Consider the following 15,582-nt stretch of genomic DNA (forward strand, 5'->3'; position numbering starts at 1 on the left):
TGGTGGTGCTCCCCAGTAACTGAAGCCAGACCAGGCGTCCATCCAGTTTATTCAGGGGCTGGTCCAATGCTGGGATATGTCATGGTGGCCTGAGAGCGGCTCAGCCTCTACTGTTTAAAGAGACAGCACCCAGCTTTGTGTCCTCACCAGAACACAGTGATCCCAAGAGGCCCTTGGGGCGTGGGGAGCCTGGACTGGAGGGAGAGGAGCTTCGGGTGTGCCCAAAAACTGGGATGCCAAGGCCATTCTCACCACCAGTGCCAGCCTGTGTCAGAGCAAAGAGAGCAACCAATCCTCAGTGCCCCCCCCACCCCCAGTGAAGTCTGCTGAGATGAAATCTAGGGTTGGCCAAAAGGTTCATTCAGGTTTTTCTTTTATGGCGTATGTACAAGTTCAAACAGACTTTGAGGCCAATGCAGTACCCTATGTGTATAATGTGTGTGCAGGTAGGTTTCATCTTTATCAACAACATCATTTTAAGGCACTCAAACATTTCACAGGTCATCTCTTCACAGGATCTCATCAGGGAACCAAATCAGGGCCCCTGTCCCAGCCCCCAGCCACAAAGGGCTCCCGACACCTGCCATGACTGTCTAGACCTCGCTCCGCCCTGTCATACGGGCAGGCATTGAAACGCAGCTCCTGGAAATGGGTTCCTACAGCTCTGTCTTCCGTGGGCTTTTAATCGAGTCAGGATTAAATGTGGACCTCCGTGAGATAATTCAAATAAACAAGCCTCTGTTGAGAATAGTCTAACCTGTCGGGCAGGACAGGTTGGAAGAATGATGGAAAAGCTGCAGAGGCACACAAGAAAGAAAGGAGGGTGCTTCTCGGACTCTTTGCAGCTTGGACCCCTTCAAACTCTCAGAAAACGTTCTCCAAGCGGTGGGAGAACTGGGAGGCTGGGATGGACACATTTGACAGGTTGATACTATGTTTAAGATAGATAACTAATGAGAACCTACTGGATAGCACAGGGAATTCTCCTCAATGCCCTGTGGTGACCTAAATGGGAAGGAAATCCAAAAATGAGGGGATATATGTATATGTATAGCTGGTTCGCTTCATTGTACAGCAGAAACTGACGCAACGCTGAAATACAACTGGACTCCAATAAAAATTAATTTCAAAAAATAAAAAGAAAGAAAGTGTCCTCCATCTCTAAGCAAGTTCCCTAGGTGGAAGCTTCCGGGCAAGGGGGCTTGGTTTCAGTGAATGAGTTTCCTAAAATTCTGGCAGTTTCTCTGCCTCTTCTGTGAAGGGTCCCCCGTCTGCAGCACGCATGCCTGCAGGGAGGTCCTCCTCTGCCACAGACACTTTGTCTTCTGTTCTGCTGGACTCCATAGTCAGGAGGGAGTTCTGCCCCCAGGCAGCATCTCCCCAGTCACAGGGAGACAATTTAGTCTGTTTTCATATCTCAGATTTCAGTTCTGGCTGCTCCTCAGAGTCAGTCCTTGATTGGGAATGTCCTTGCCCAGACCCAGAGCCACACAGGGACACGGTGGTCTGGGAGGGGGCTCAGGTGTGGGACATTTCTAACATTCACTGGGATGTTCCAGCATCCAGTCAGATCATCATGTGGCATCAGTTCAGTTCAGTTGCTCTGTCTGCCTCTTTGTGATCCCATGGACTGCAGCACGCCAGACTTCCCTGTCCTTCACCATCTCCCGGAATTGCTCAGACTCGTGTCCATAGAGTCGATGATGCCATCCCACTATCGCATCCTCTGCAGCCCCCTTCTCCTCCTGCTATCAGTCTTTCCCAGCATCAGGGTCTTTTCCACTGAGTCAGTCCTTCACATCATATGGTGTCAGGTGGTCCCAAATTGAGGTAAGTCCCAGTGCAGGCTGCTGTGTTACACAGCTGTGGTCAGTCTTGGTAGGCATAGCAGGTGCTTGTGTGTATATCTGATAGGTGTGTATGTGTGTGTGTGAGAGAGAGAGAGAGACACAGAGAGAGAGAGAGGAGTTTCCCACAGTCCTCTGCTGACATGGTGGTGATGGGGACCAATGAGCATGGTGTCCCAGCAACCCCCCCCCCCCCCAGACACCCCACCTTCCTGGATGCTCCCAGGATCTGACTCTGAAGACTGTACTGCAGAGGCTGCTGCCACTCAGGCCAGGACTCAGCCTGGAGATTCCTGCTCCAGGGCCTAAGAGTTCAGAGGACGGAGACTGGGGCAAGATGGGGTGTGGGGGAAATCAAGGCACAGTAAGACATGGAGTGACTGTCTCAAGATGCCCCATGAGGAAACTGCAGAGGACAGCTTCAATCTGGGCAGCTGGCTGCAGAGTCCACTCTTTGTACCCACTGCTTTTTGGAGCCTCTTATTGGTGTCTGGGGGCCTCCCTGGTGCCTCAGACAGGAAAGAATCTGCCTGCAACGCAGGAGACCTGGGTTTGACCCCTGGGTTGGGAAGATCTCCTGGAGGAGGAAATGGCAACCCACTCCAGGATTCCCATGGAGAATCTTATGGACAGAGGAGCCTGGTGGGTTCCAGTCCATGCAGTCACAAAAAAAAATAAAGAAGTCGGACACCACTGAGCAACAAACACACATAGCTGTCTGGATTCATAGTACATCTATACTTTTTTCATGGTGCTTCCATAGATGTTATGTGGTCTAATTCCCTTTTTTCACCAAAGATACTGACATGTTTTATCTGTTTATGCATCCCAGTTTATTTTCTCATTTAAAAAAAAAAGTAAGAGAACGTCTTACTTCTACACATTGCCCCATCCTGTGTGGCCCCCATCCCAGTGCCCTGACTCATCCTGCCTCCGAGCTATCAGCGTCACTCACCTGTGCAGCCGGCACAAGGTGGCCCCAGCACACGGCTGGCGGTTTGATTTCATGAGACCCTCACTGCTCTCTACAGGGAGGAGAATCAGAGTAGATGCATGGAAGTGAGAGGCAACCCTTGTCTTCTGCTCTTAGAGCGGCCAAAATGCCATTCCGTATAGTAGGAATGGGAATTGAAGGGAATTCAGGGACTATTTTCTAGCTGGAAACTGAGGCTTGGAAAATTGAGGGTCTTTCCTCTGCAGACCAGCAAGTACCTGCTGGGACTTAAAACCAGCTCCTCTGGTTTCCAAACCTGTGATGTTTTTCCATTATACAGAATTCTCCAAAGGAAAAACAGAAATGAGTCTTAATTGGGCATTTGTCCAGGGGATGAATGTCGTTGGCGCATCAGCCCCACCAAGCACTCAGTCAATATCTGGGGAGTGTTTACGCCAGCAGGGTGGCCTTTCCTGTTTCCTTACAGCCTGCAGCCTGTGTGGGCGTTCCTGGCGGGGCTGGGACACAGCTGGTCTGAAAGGGCCTCGGAAGGCTGGTTACTGCCCCATCCAGACCCATTTAGACTCTGAGCAGTTTGTTATTAAGAGAGTGAGCCTAAGAGGGGGATGAAGGAAGAGAGGGAGGGAGGAGAAAGGGAAGAGGAGGGGAGGACTGAAGCCAGAGTTGACTTCCGCGTGCAGATTCCGCTATAGCTGGACGTGTCTGAAGTTATGTCATCTCCAAGCCCCTAGAAGATATTCTCAATGAGCCACGAAGACGCAGGTAAAAAGCAGCCTAGTCACACAAACTCAGGCTGGCACAGGGCTATTCCCTCAGTTACACAGACCGGCGGTTTATCATGGGATACATCGCATCTTTAGCTGCCCCACCTATAGGAGATAGAAAGTACAGAATGGTCGTGTGGAGCCGTTGGCATGATCCGAAGTACAAAGAGCTCTTTGTTCCCAAACACATTGTTGCTGAGAAAGGCCGAATTCCATAGATGCAAGTGGAGGGCAAGGCGGTCTTCCCTGGCATCTCACGAGCAGGCGAGAGCGGGGATTCCGAAGCAACCCAAGAAAGAGAGGGTCCCATGTGGATTTGCTCTTGGGACTGAGAACTCTGAAACTTTTCTAAAAACTCTTACTCCTAAGGAACGTTTTTCTTCTCCTGGTGGAGAGAGGCTCCCTTGGGTGGAGGAGGTGACAGTCTTGAGGTGAGGGGATTGGAGAGGCGTGGACGGACTTTCCAAGTCCCGCAGTTCAAGCGACACAAGGCCAAGAAGGAAGCCTGGGCTGGGTGGCAGAGGCCGGTTGTTTTTGAGGGAGGTGGACAGGAAGGTCCACTCTAAGCCAAGGGAATGCTTGATTCAGGCAGGTGGACCACACCAGGCAGCGAAGCATTCAAACAAAACAACGGGCACACACACAAAGCATCTCAGCAAGGGACCTGGAGGAGCATTCCCCAAGCTACCTCATTGTCCCCATGATGCTTCCTTTTGTTCCATGAGCACTTCTGAGCTGGAGGAACGAGGCTGCACTTCAATTGAACTTGAAAACAGATGTTTTCTTGCTCGTGACCTCCTGAACCACTTATCCAGTGGGAAACCTCAGCGAAAGCCTAGGAAGTTCACAGATCAAGGTCGAAAACTTTGGCGAGGTTCAAGGCAAGACTGGGCAAAGCTTCAAGTATTTTTACTCTTCATTGTTTGAGACTAAGAAATACCTCTCCGGGAGACTTCAGTGATAAATCCCAGACCTCCTGTGGCAATTACCTTACAGTTTTGATCCAGAAAGGAAAATTCTAGAAATATGGATATGCAAGAAAAAAAAAAAGGCAGCTATTTGTTGCAGCACCTTTTTAATGAAGGAAAATGAACATGCTATATCTCAAACAATATGGAATAAAGGTTGGTACAGTCATAACATGAAATGCTGTGAAGGTATTAAAAATAATGTCGAGGAAGACAATTTAATGAAATGAAGAAAAGTCAGCATCATGTGGTTGGGGAGGGAGTTACAAAACACGATCCCTATAACTGATCAGGCACTCCCCAGATGCTATGATGAAACCTCGACTTTAATACCTACAACAATCACAGGAGGGATGGACCGCTGTGACCCTTTCAGCCCCCAGAGGTTACCAGAGCGCCCAAGGGCACACAGCTGCAGGTGATGCAGCCCAAACATTCACTTAGACCATAAGCCACTACATCCCATAAATGTGCCTCTGTAGACTCACCAGTTTTCATAGTGACAAAAATGAAAGTATTGGACTTCCCTGGTGGTCCGGTGGTTAAGAATCCGCCTGCCAGTGCAGGGGACATGGGTTCGATCCCTGGTCCAGGAAGATCCTACATGCCAAGGGGTAACTAAGCCCATGCACCACAAATACTGAGACCACAACTATGAGGCCACTCTATCCGTGGGATTCTCCAGGCAAGGATACTGGAGTGGGTTGCCATGCCCTTCTCCAGGGGATCTTCCCCACCCAGGGATCAAACCTACTTCTCTTACATCTCCTGCATTGACAGGTGGGTTCTTTACCACTAGCACCACCTGGAAAACCTAAGAATTGTTATAACCCTCAGCAAAAGCAAGGTCAGACATGGTTCAGATAAAAAGTGTGGTCCATTCGACCAGGGGGGTTAAATGACTCACTTGTCTTGTTGTCTTTTTCTTTTTAAGGATTTCTTTATGTGCACCTTTTTTTAAGTCTTTATTGAATTTATTACAATATTGCTTCTGTATTTTTATGTTTTGGTTTTTTGACCACGAGGCATATGAGGTCTTAGCTCCTCGACCAGGGATCAAACCTGCACCCCCTGCATTGGAAGGCGAAGTCTTAACCTCCGGACCATCAGGGAAGCCCCTCCCCTTGTCTTACTATCTTAAGTCTCTGAATCTCTCTCTGTCCCTCTTTCACTCTCTCTCCATCATTGCTCTCATAGCTCATCCATCCTTTATGCTGTACAACCATAATGAAATCAAAACACCATTAAAATATGAATTTCACTACCTTGTCACCTTCTCAGTCCTTGGAAGACCTCAGGACTCTTTTGCATTTTCCTCCCCAGCAAGGTCCTTTCCAGAATCTCTCCAAAGGATGCCCTGCACAGCATACTCACTCCGTTATCATCTTGGATCCTTGAACCTACAACTGTGTCTTGGGAGGCCCTAGGAGGGGACTAGGTGATGAAGCCTTTCCTAGATGTATCAGAGCACTGAATGCTTGGTCTCAGATTGTCTCCAAGGATTAGATTCCCTGGAACTCACCACTGGAAACACTGGGCTACATGACCCTCCTGGGCCCTGACATTCTAGCCTAAATCAATGGAGACAAATGGAAGAGATGGCTCCAGGCATTTCAGGAAATGAAGAGGCAGGTGTGGGGATAGGAGGCATCGGCCAAGGCCTCCCCACCCCCGGCAGGGAAGAGGCAGTGTTCATAGGGGCTGTGATCCCCAGTAAGGAATAGGGAGAATGTGGTCTGAGGCCATTTGGGACAGGTGGTTTCCAGTGACCACTCAGGCTCTCCCCTGTCAGGTGATCATTCTCCTCTCAGGGAGACCACTGAGTCTTAGCTCAGGGTGTGGCCTCATCATGGACTTTGGAAGAACACCCAGACCCCAGTTACGGGGTTATAGGAATGATCTGAAGGTGGCCTCTGGGTGGTTTACATCTTCACTGCAGGCTGAAACCCATTACTTAAAAGCTCCCTGGCATCTAACTCCAATGATTACACATCCAATTATTTAAAAATAGCCCAAAAGTTTTAGCCACTTAGAACTTGGCTGCTTTGCAAGCCCCATGAGACCTCACCCCATGACTCCAAGCCATTGATGAGAGAGTCTGTGGTTTAAGACCCCCACAAACCGCTACAGTCCTTGGGTCCTCTGACCCAGAGATGTCCCACTGGACACACACGTAAGCCCTCGCTCCTGGCCCCCTCCCAAGGAGTCCCTTTCCCTCCTTCCTTTCTGGATGGTGGTCCCTGTGTATGGTCTCTAGCTGTGATGAACTGACCTTGTCTCTCATGCAACCCTGTCCAAGATCCACTGATGAAGCTTGCTGTGTGTTGCAGACTCTTGTGGCCATGTCTTTTCTCCTAGGTCAGCTCCGGGACCCCTTGACACACCTCCACACCCAGAGACCAGTGACACACAAAGGAATATCGAGCCGGTGCCCGGAAGCCCAGCGATACCCCAGGGATGCAGGCTGCAGGGGAGGGCAGGAACTCCTCCAGAGAAACAAAAGCATCCTGATCACATTGTTACTCAGATCACCCCAGGTTTCTCAAATAACCCCCTCCCAAGAGGTTCTTCCAGAGAATCCAGGGTGAGAGTGGCTGGCAAGGGTTGTCGGGGATGGACCCCCAACAGGAAGACCTTCTGAGAAAGATGCTCCACTCCAGCAAGTTGAGGAAGATGGCCATTGAGGGGCTGGATACCAGAACCCCTCAGCTATGGAACTAGAGAAAACAGGAACCTGGTCCACCAGCCTATGCACCAGAGCCCCGCATTCAGACAGCGCACCAGCAGGTATGCATCCACCCAGGTGACTGGTGGAGCCATTTTCCTTTTTCTTTTTCCTGAGAATGTGTTTATTAGAAAAGGCAATAAGACTTTTTCTGTAAGTTCAATTTTTTCTATCCTCTTTTTCCTTTTTTTAAATTGAATTATAGTTTATTTACAATGTTGTATTAGTTTCACGTGTATGGCAAAGGAATTCAGTTATGCATGCGTATGTATATTCTTTTTCAGATTCTTTTCCTTTATAGATTATTAAAAAATATTGAGTAGAGTTCCCTGTGCTATACAGTAGGCCCTTGTTGATTATTTATTTTATAAATAGTAGTGTATCTGTTAATCCCACACTCCTAATTTATCCTTCCTCCCTGCTGTTTTCCCTCAGTAACCTTAAGTTTGTTTTCTTTTCTATATCTGTGAGTGTATTTCTGTGCTATAAATAAGTTCGTTTGTGTCTTTATTTTTAGATTCATATATAAGCAGTATCACATGATATTTGTCTTTCTGACTTAACTTCACTTAGTGTGATAATATCTAGGTCCATCCATGTTGCTACAAATAGCATTATTTCACTCTTTTTATGGCTGAGTAATATTTCATTGTATACATATGACATATATACATGACATCTTTATTACCCATTTCTCTGTCAATGGACACAGGTTGCTTCCATGTCTTGGCTGTTGTGAATGGTGCTGCTGTGAACTTTGGGGTACATGTATCCTTTCAAACTAGAGTTTTCTCCAGAGATAGGCCTGATAGAGCCATTTTTCACCCAATAATTTTAGCGGCTGATTCTTACTCCCTACTCCTTGTACACAATGTTATGTGTGAATACCTGGGTGGAGCTGAAACCAGTTGGTGTTGTTTTAACAACCGCACAATGGATGAAGACTGAGTTCCCAGTCCATGCCAGTGGCTGCTTCTATAAAGGAAACAAAAGCTATACAGTTGCTCTAACTAAGGTCACTGGACTTTACTGGCTTCTTCCATGATGACAGAGTAAACAGACAACTAAGCATTTTTGGCATCCAAAGTCAGAACCAGCCTCTGGGAGCAGTGTATTTTGAGCATCTTAACCTCAACTATGTGAAAAAGGAGGAAAAATAAAGTCTTAAAATCTTATTCATTTAATAACTCTTTAGTGAGCAGCTACTATGAGCCAGGGGTGAACATTGTCACAGGGTCTCGTCAATCTTCATTAAATGCAAAAATAGCCAGGAAAGCTTCTGGTCCCTGTATGCTCGCCTCCTTACCATGAAGCTTTTTTGTTTCCTCCATGAGGTGGTACAGTCTGTTTCTGCACCTTTTGAATCCAGAGCTGACCTGCTTTAGCCAATGGGATGTTAGGAGGCTTAAAGAGCACTTGCCCATTGAGGGTTAATCTCCTACTGCTGGGGACTGTTCCCCCATCATCACAACAAGCCCAGGGAAGCCTGCTAGGTATGGGGAGACCTCATGGAGCATGATCTCAACCATCCCACCCAACTCTGAAGACCCCAGACCCACGAGCCACCCTGGATGGGACAGTGGGTTTGGGGCCAGATCAGAAGGGATACCAAATGAAGCCCAGCCAGCTCTCAGAATCTTGATAGTCAATAAATTGTCATTGTAAGCCACTGAGTTTAGGAATGGAGACTTCCCTGGTGGTCCACTGGTTAAGATTCTGAGCTTCCAATGTAGGGGACAGAGGTTCAATATCCGGTGGGGGAACTAGGATCCCACAGGCCGTACAGTTCAGCCAAAAAAATAAAAGTTTGGGGATGATTTCTTATGCAGCTAAAGCTAACTGATACATGACGAATCATAGAGTTAGGATTTCATATCAAACAGGTTATAATCAGAAGCAGGACTCTGTCAGCAGAGGCAATTGGAACCCCCCCACTCTGGCCCCACCCACGGTCATGGATAGACTTCCTCACATTCCTGGTTCTTTGGAGCCTAGAAAACAGGCTTTCAACACTGGCTCAGCTGCATCTCTGAGGAATGAGAGTGATAAATAAAGAGACTGAGAAGACTCCAAGGTTCTATAGGATCCCATAGATACGCCAGAGGGACATGTCCCCTGGTCACACACTGGGTGTCATGCCATGCAAAATCGCTCTAAAAGCTTCTAAAGTCTCACTCTCAATATGTACTTCCTCATGGCAGCCCTGTTCCAGTTGGTGAGCTGTGTGCGCACAAAGCTTCCAGCAGCATCACCGTGGAGACAGCTGAGGCCAACCCGGCAACTCATATAGCCCCCTGCCTGGAACCATGAGCTCTCCTCTGTGGCATAAGCCTGACTACTAACACTTTTCCTTTGATGCAGGTCTTCAATCCCCAATGCAAGGCGTATGGAAAATCAAGTAACAGGCACATTTTTATGAAAAACAGCACCCTTACTTGGGAAGAGCACTGAATAATGAAAAGAATAACTCTCAACGTTCAACATGTCCTTGGCCAGAGAAAATAGTCATACCAGGAAGCATTGCTCTATCACCACCATCTCTGAGCCACAGTCTATTTTTTAAGTATTTATTTGCTTACTTTTGGCTGTTATCAGGTCTTCCTTGCTGTGCACGGCTCCTCATTGCAGTGGCCTCTCTTGGGCAGAGCGCAGGCTCTAAAGTGCAGACTTCAGTAGTTTTGGTGCCTGGGCTTAGGTGCTCCGTTGCATATGGGATCTTAGTTCCTGGACTGTGTCCCCTGCATTGCAAGGCAGATTCTTAACTGCCAGACAAGTCCCTGAGCTACAGTCTTGATGGCAGCACTACTCTGAGGCTGGCCCTGCCTGGAGCACTGGGCGAGGGTCTCAGGGCTGCAGGAACCACACTCTACCACACGCTGAGCGGTCACCCCCCCTCCACGGAGCCACACTATCTTAACAACCTGCAGACCCCAGGACCATAAAGCTGTCATTTCCAGAGAAAATCTACAAAGCGCTTTAAAGAGTGTCCCTTGAAGCACCTTCCTGAGGCAGAGTCTTGCAGCCTTAAGATATTCCTCTCACTGGTGGAAACAAAGCTTGACATGTTTTGTCTTGCTCTGTGGAAGCGAGGAAGGTGAGAAGAGGATCCGACATGTCAAACAGTCAGGGCTGCTGCAGCTCCTTCACTACGAAACCGCTTCGGGTCCAGGACATTCTGGAGCCTGCTCTCCTTCATCCAGAGAGGATGGGCCCCTCTGAAAGGTACCAGCATCCAACCATCCACTGTCAAGACCGGAAGCTGCAGCATCACCCCAGACTCTGTGCCTTCTCTCAACACCAGTTACCCGTGGATCACCAAGTATGAGCAGCTCCACCTCCAAACTGTTTCCACCACCTTCATTCTCACGGCAGCCACTCTATTTTAGGCCCTGGTTTAATTTCTCTGAACTACTGCCAAAGCCAAATGCTCTCTCTGCCTGCACTTTGTCACTATCTAATGACCATTAAAAATAACCATCATCACCAACTTGTTATGTTCTGGACATTGTATTCATACAGTAAGTCCCCTACATACGAACCTCCACGTTCCCAACTTTCAAAGATGCAAACATGTGTTTGCGTGTCCAATCACTTGAGTTAGTTCATATGTCTATAAGATTATTGTACTATTAAATTTTAAGTGTTTTATTTTTTCTTTGTTTTTTATGGAGTGTGTGTTAGTCATGTCCAGTTCTTTGCGACCCCATGAATTGTAGCCCGCCAGACTCTTCTGTCCATGGAATCTTCCAGGCAAGAATACTGGAGTGGGTTGCCATTCCCTTCTCCAGGGGATCTTCTCAACCCAGGGACCAAACCCGTGTCTCCTGCCTTGCAGGTGGATTCTTTACCATGTGTGAAAAGTATTATAAACCTATTTCAGTTCAGTACTATCAATGATGGACAGGGAAGCCTGGTGTGCTGCGGTCCATGGGTTCACAGTCAGACACAACTGATTAACTGAACTGAACTAAACTATCAGTATATAACCAATCATGTTAGTTGGGTACCTAGGCTGACTTTATTGGACTTATGAATGAGTTGGACCTAGAAACATGCTCATGGATGGGAACTCATTCATGTGTAGGGGACTCACTATACTGAAATTGACCTGAGAAGTAGTAATTATTACTTTTCCCCAACATTTTATGATGATAAAAAACACAAAAAAAGTTGAAAGAGTGGCCCAGTGAACACCCAAAGTCCTACCACTTAGAATCTACAATTACTACCTTTTAACAGCATTTGTTCTATCACATATGTATCCATCTATCAACTCATTTTACTTTTTATTCATTTAAAAGTTAGTTGCAGATGTCAGGTTATTCATTCTTAAGTAATATGACATGAAAACCATTAAATAAAGTGCAATACATGCTTAACATTTTTAAGGTAAGATTTACATACAGTAAAATGTGCACATCTCAAGGGCACCACTGATGGAATTTGATGACTGTCTCCACCTGAGTAATACAGCACATTATTGTCAACCCAGAAAATTCCATCAAGCTGCTTTCCAGTCAGTTCCTAGCCCCCAGGGGCAACCACTGTTGACAACTATTATTTTTGGAACTACTATTCCAAAATAAAACTAAAATAAAATAAAACTATTATTCCAACTATTGTTCCAAGTTTTCCCTTGCGAGGGAAGCAAAGCTAGAAAAATTGAACATTTTGCTCATAGAATCGAAGTCAAAAAGCCTGGATCTTTCTAACTCCAGAGACCATGTTCTCATCCTGGCTTTGTCCCAAAGCTTTAGCTGAGTGTCTCTAGTGAGGTGGCCTGCCCACCAAGGCCTCCGTGGAATATGCCGAAGGTTTCTTGAGAGAGAAGTCCACTAGAGGATTTCCTGATGGATATGAACATCTAAAAGAATTTCAAAGGTTCTGAGAAGTCCCGCAACAAAAAATATCAAAACAGAACAAAACAGAAACCTGGTGATAGCCTGCTTATTGTTGTTGTTTAGTCACTAAGTCAAGTCTGACTATTTGCGATCCCATGGACTGTAGCCCACTGGCTCCTCTGTCCATTGGCGTCTCCAGCTAAGAATAGCAGAGTGGGTGGCCATTTCCTTCTCCAGGGGATCTTCCTGACCCAAGGATCTAACCCATGTGTCCTGTGTTAGCAGGTGGATTCTTCACCACTGAGCCACCAGGGAAGCCCGTTTATTAGCTGACTTAAATCCTTTTCTCCTGTAACAAAACATGCTGTGATGGTGCTTTGAACTATTCCCCAGTACCTTCTGTACTCAGTGACGGGTGGGCTGCAGTTTGTAGTGTCTCTAGCAGGCGTGTTCTGTCCTGCCTTCTGACCCCTGCCCTGCCCCTTCTCCCTGCCTGGAATTCTCTCGGCCTTCATCACCACTCTGACTTGTGCTGGTCCTCCAGCTCTCAGTCTATTACTTCTTGGAAAGTTCCCAAATGCCCTGAAAGGACCGGTTAGGAATGTATCCCCTGTGTTGCAATGGTCCCTGCCCCCGCCAACATCCCCACAAATAGCACTCCTCTCTGTTGCCTTGGAGATGCCTTTTTATTTGTGTCCTTTTTTACTTATATGTTCTCTGTTTGCTAAATATCCACAGACCCTATGACCACCCAGACATATTTATTTGCTCTTATCATCTTATACCTGGGTTAGAAGGAACTGTATCAAGCTGGAGAGTCTCTGGGTCCATAATAATTCCCCAGTTCCCCCTTCAGGGCAGCCAAGAGCCTTGGACAGCCCTCTCCAGGGAGGAGGAAGCCTCAAGTGCTTAGAAAAGACCTTTACCCACTGACCAAACAATGCCCAGCTCTTCCCAGAGGCCAGACCTGTCCTTGAACCTCTCCATTTCCATTTCAGCGGATACCTGGCAGCATGTGAAAGGACTGTTAAAATGATCATTGTTTCCTTGTTCTTCTGGTCCCTCAACATCTCCTTCAGGACAACAATGTATAACATGGGGAGACTGTGTCTTCAAACCAGGCTATAAAACCTACTTAACAGAGAATATCGTTGAAATTCCCTCATATGGAGGAAACAGGATTTTATGCATCATCCAGGAATGAAACTGTCCCTTAAAACCAATTCTGTGGGGGAAGATATTTCAAGGACAAACAACCAGCTTATGAACTTTCCTTGCCATGATCACTTTGGGTCGTTTCTGGTCAAAGGGTAAATCCCTACCACCCTCCTTGGCCAGAAACAGAAGTCCCTTTGTTTGGTTTCTGCCCAGTATTTTCCAAACAGGCAAGGGTCTTTCTGAACTTTTGATCTTAGCCACATGGTCAGTGCGTGACTTATCTTCCAAGAATCTGCTCCAAGTCACTCCCTTCAAGAAGCTTCTAACACTTTCCATCTACCATCACACACTTCATATAGAATAGAGCCTTTCTATTCATGAGGAATACATTCTGAGCCTGAGAAAGAACCTATTTTAGTTAACTAGCACCAAAATGCCCACCAGGCTCCTCTGTCCATGGAATTCTCCAGGCAGGAATACTGGAGTGTGGGTAGCCATTTCCTTCTTCAGGGAATCTTCCTGACCCAGGGATCAAACCCACATCTCTTGCATTGCCGGCAGATTCTTTACCGTCAGGCCACCAGGGAAGCCCCAAAATGCCGGTAAGCATTCACAAAACATAGTTGCTTCCCATTTGGAACTGAATGCTCTTTAGGAGAAGTGTGCTACCAAAGACCCAAGCACACAGAAGGCAACCTACAGTCCATCAGTATCAATGGTTACTGTCAACAGTCATGTCTTTAGGGGTCTTTCATTTCTTCTCTTCTCCATCATCGCCGCTAGCAACTGGATTTTTCTTAAGGTTGTTTCTCACTACACTGAGATAGATTCTTATCAGTCACACTATGAAGGTAACTGTGCCAGTCACCACCACACCCCTCCCTCCAACCAAGCATCAGCTGGTGGTGGAAAGTCAGCTGGTCTCCTCATTTTTTGGTGACTTGTTCCTGCCCATACATTTCACACTGTGTCCTCAGCCACCCAGGTCACACAGCACCCGAGCAAAATTAAAGTCATTGCATGTGTAAGTGAACTGGTATATCCAGACAATGGAATATTATTGAACACACACAATGAGCCATCCAGCCTTGAAATGACATGGAGGAGGGTAGCTCAGTTGGTAAAGAATCCACCTGCAGTGCAGGAGACCCCAGTTTGATTCCCAGGTCAGGAAGATCCCCTGGAAGACAGCATGACAACCCACTCTGGTATTCTTGCTTGGAGAATCCCCATGGACAGAGGAGCCTGGTGGGCTACAGTCCATGGGGTCGCAAAGAGTTGGACATGACTGAGCAACTAAGCCCAGCAAACTTAAATGCATATGATTCAGAAAAAGAAGCCAATCTGAAAAGTCTACATACTGTATGACTCTGACTACATGACTTTCTGGGAAAGGCAAAACCTCGGAGTCAGTCAAAAGATCAGTTGTCAGGACTTTGGGGAGCAGTTAGGAATGAATAGTTAATAGCAGTTAGGGCTTCCCATGTGACTCAGACAGTAAAGAATCTGCTTGCAATGCAAGAGACCCAGGTTCAACCCCTGGGTCAGGAAAATCCCCTGGAGAAGGAATGGCTACCCAGTCCAGTATTCTTGCTTGGAGAATTCCATGGAGAGAGGAGCCTGGCGGGCTACAGTCCATAGGGTCCCAAAGAGTCAGACATGATTGAGCAACCTACACGGACACTAGGAATGAATAAAGTACAGAAGGTTTCTAGGGCAGTGGAAATACTCTGTATGGTATTGTAATGATGGGTACATGTCATTATACCTTTGTCCAAACCCATACAATGTACAACACCAAATGAATGCTAAGGTAAACTGTGGACTTTGGATGATTATGATGAGTCCTTGTAGATTCATCAGCTGTAATAAACATACCATTTGGTGGGGGACATTGATAATGGGGAGGCTGTGTATGTGGGGAGGCAGGTAGAAGCTGTCTGGGGAATTCCTATACTTTTTTCTCAATTTTCCTGTAAACTTAAAACTTATCTTTAAAAATAGTCATTAAATTTAGCTTCACAGTAATAAGAGAACAGACTCTCTATGATTTCAATACTTTTAGACCATGAAATTTTTGCACCTTGTTTTATATCCTTGGGTATGTTCCAACATCTCCTAGTTTATAGTCTATAGGAGCTTGAATACAATTCATATCCTACTGTTGTATGAAAATTGCATAAATCTTAATTGCTTTGAATTGGTTTATGGTGCTGTTTGAGTCTAGTATATCCTTTTCTGTATATTCATTCTATTAATTTTTGAGCATTTGATATTGAAACTCCGACCAAAAATCTTCAATTATCTACTTAAAAAATAATCAT

Source organism: Odocoileus virginianus, chromosome 17, assembly GCF_023699985.2.
Source record: "Odocoileus virginianus isolate 20LAN1187 ecotype Illinois chromosome 17, Ovbor_1.2, whole genome shotgun sequence".
Classification (NCBI taxonomy): domain Eukaryota; kingdom Metazoa; phylum Chordata; class Mammalia; order Artiodactyla; family Cervidae; genus Odocoileus; species Odocoileus virginianus.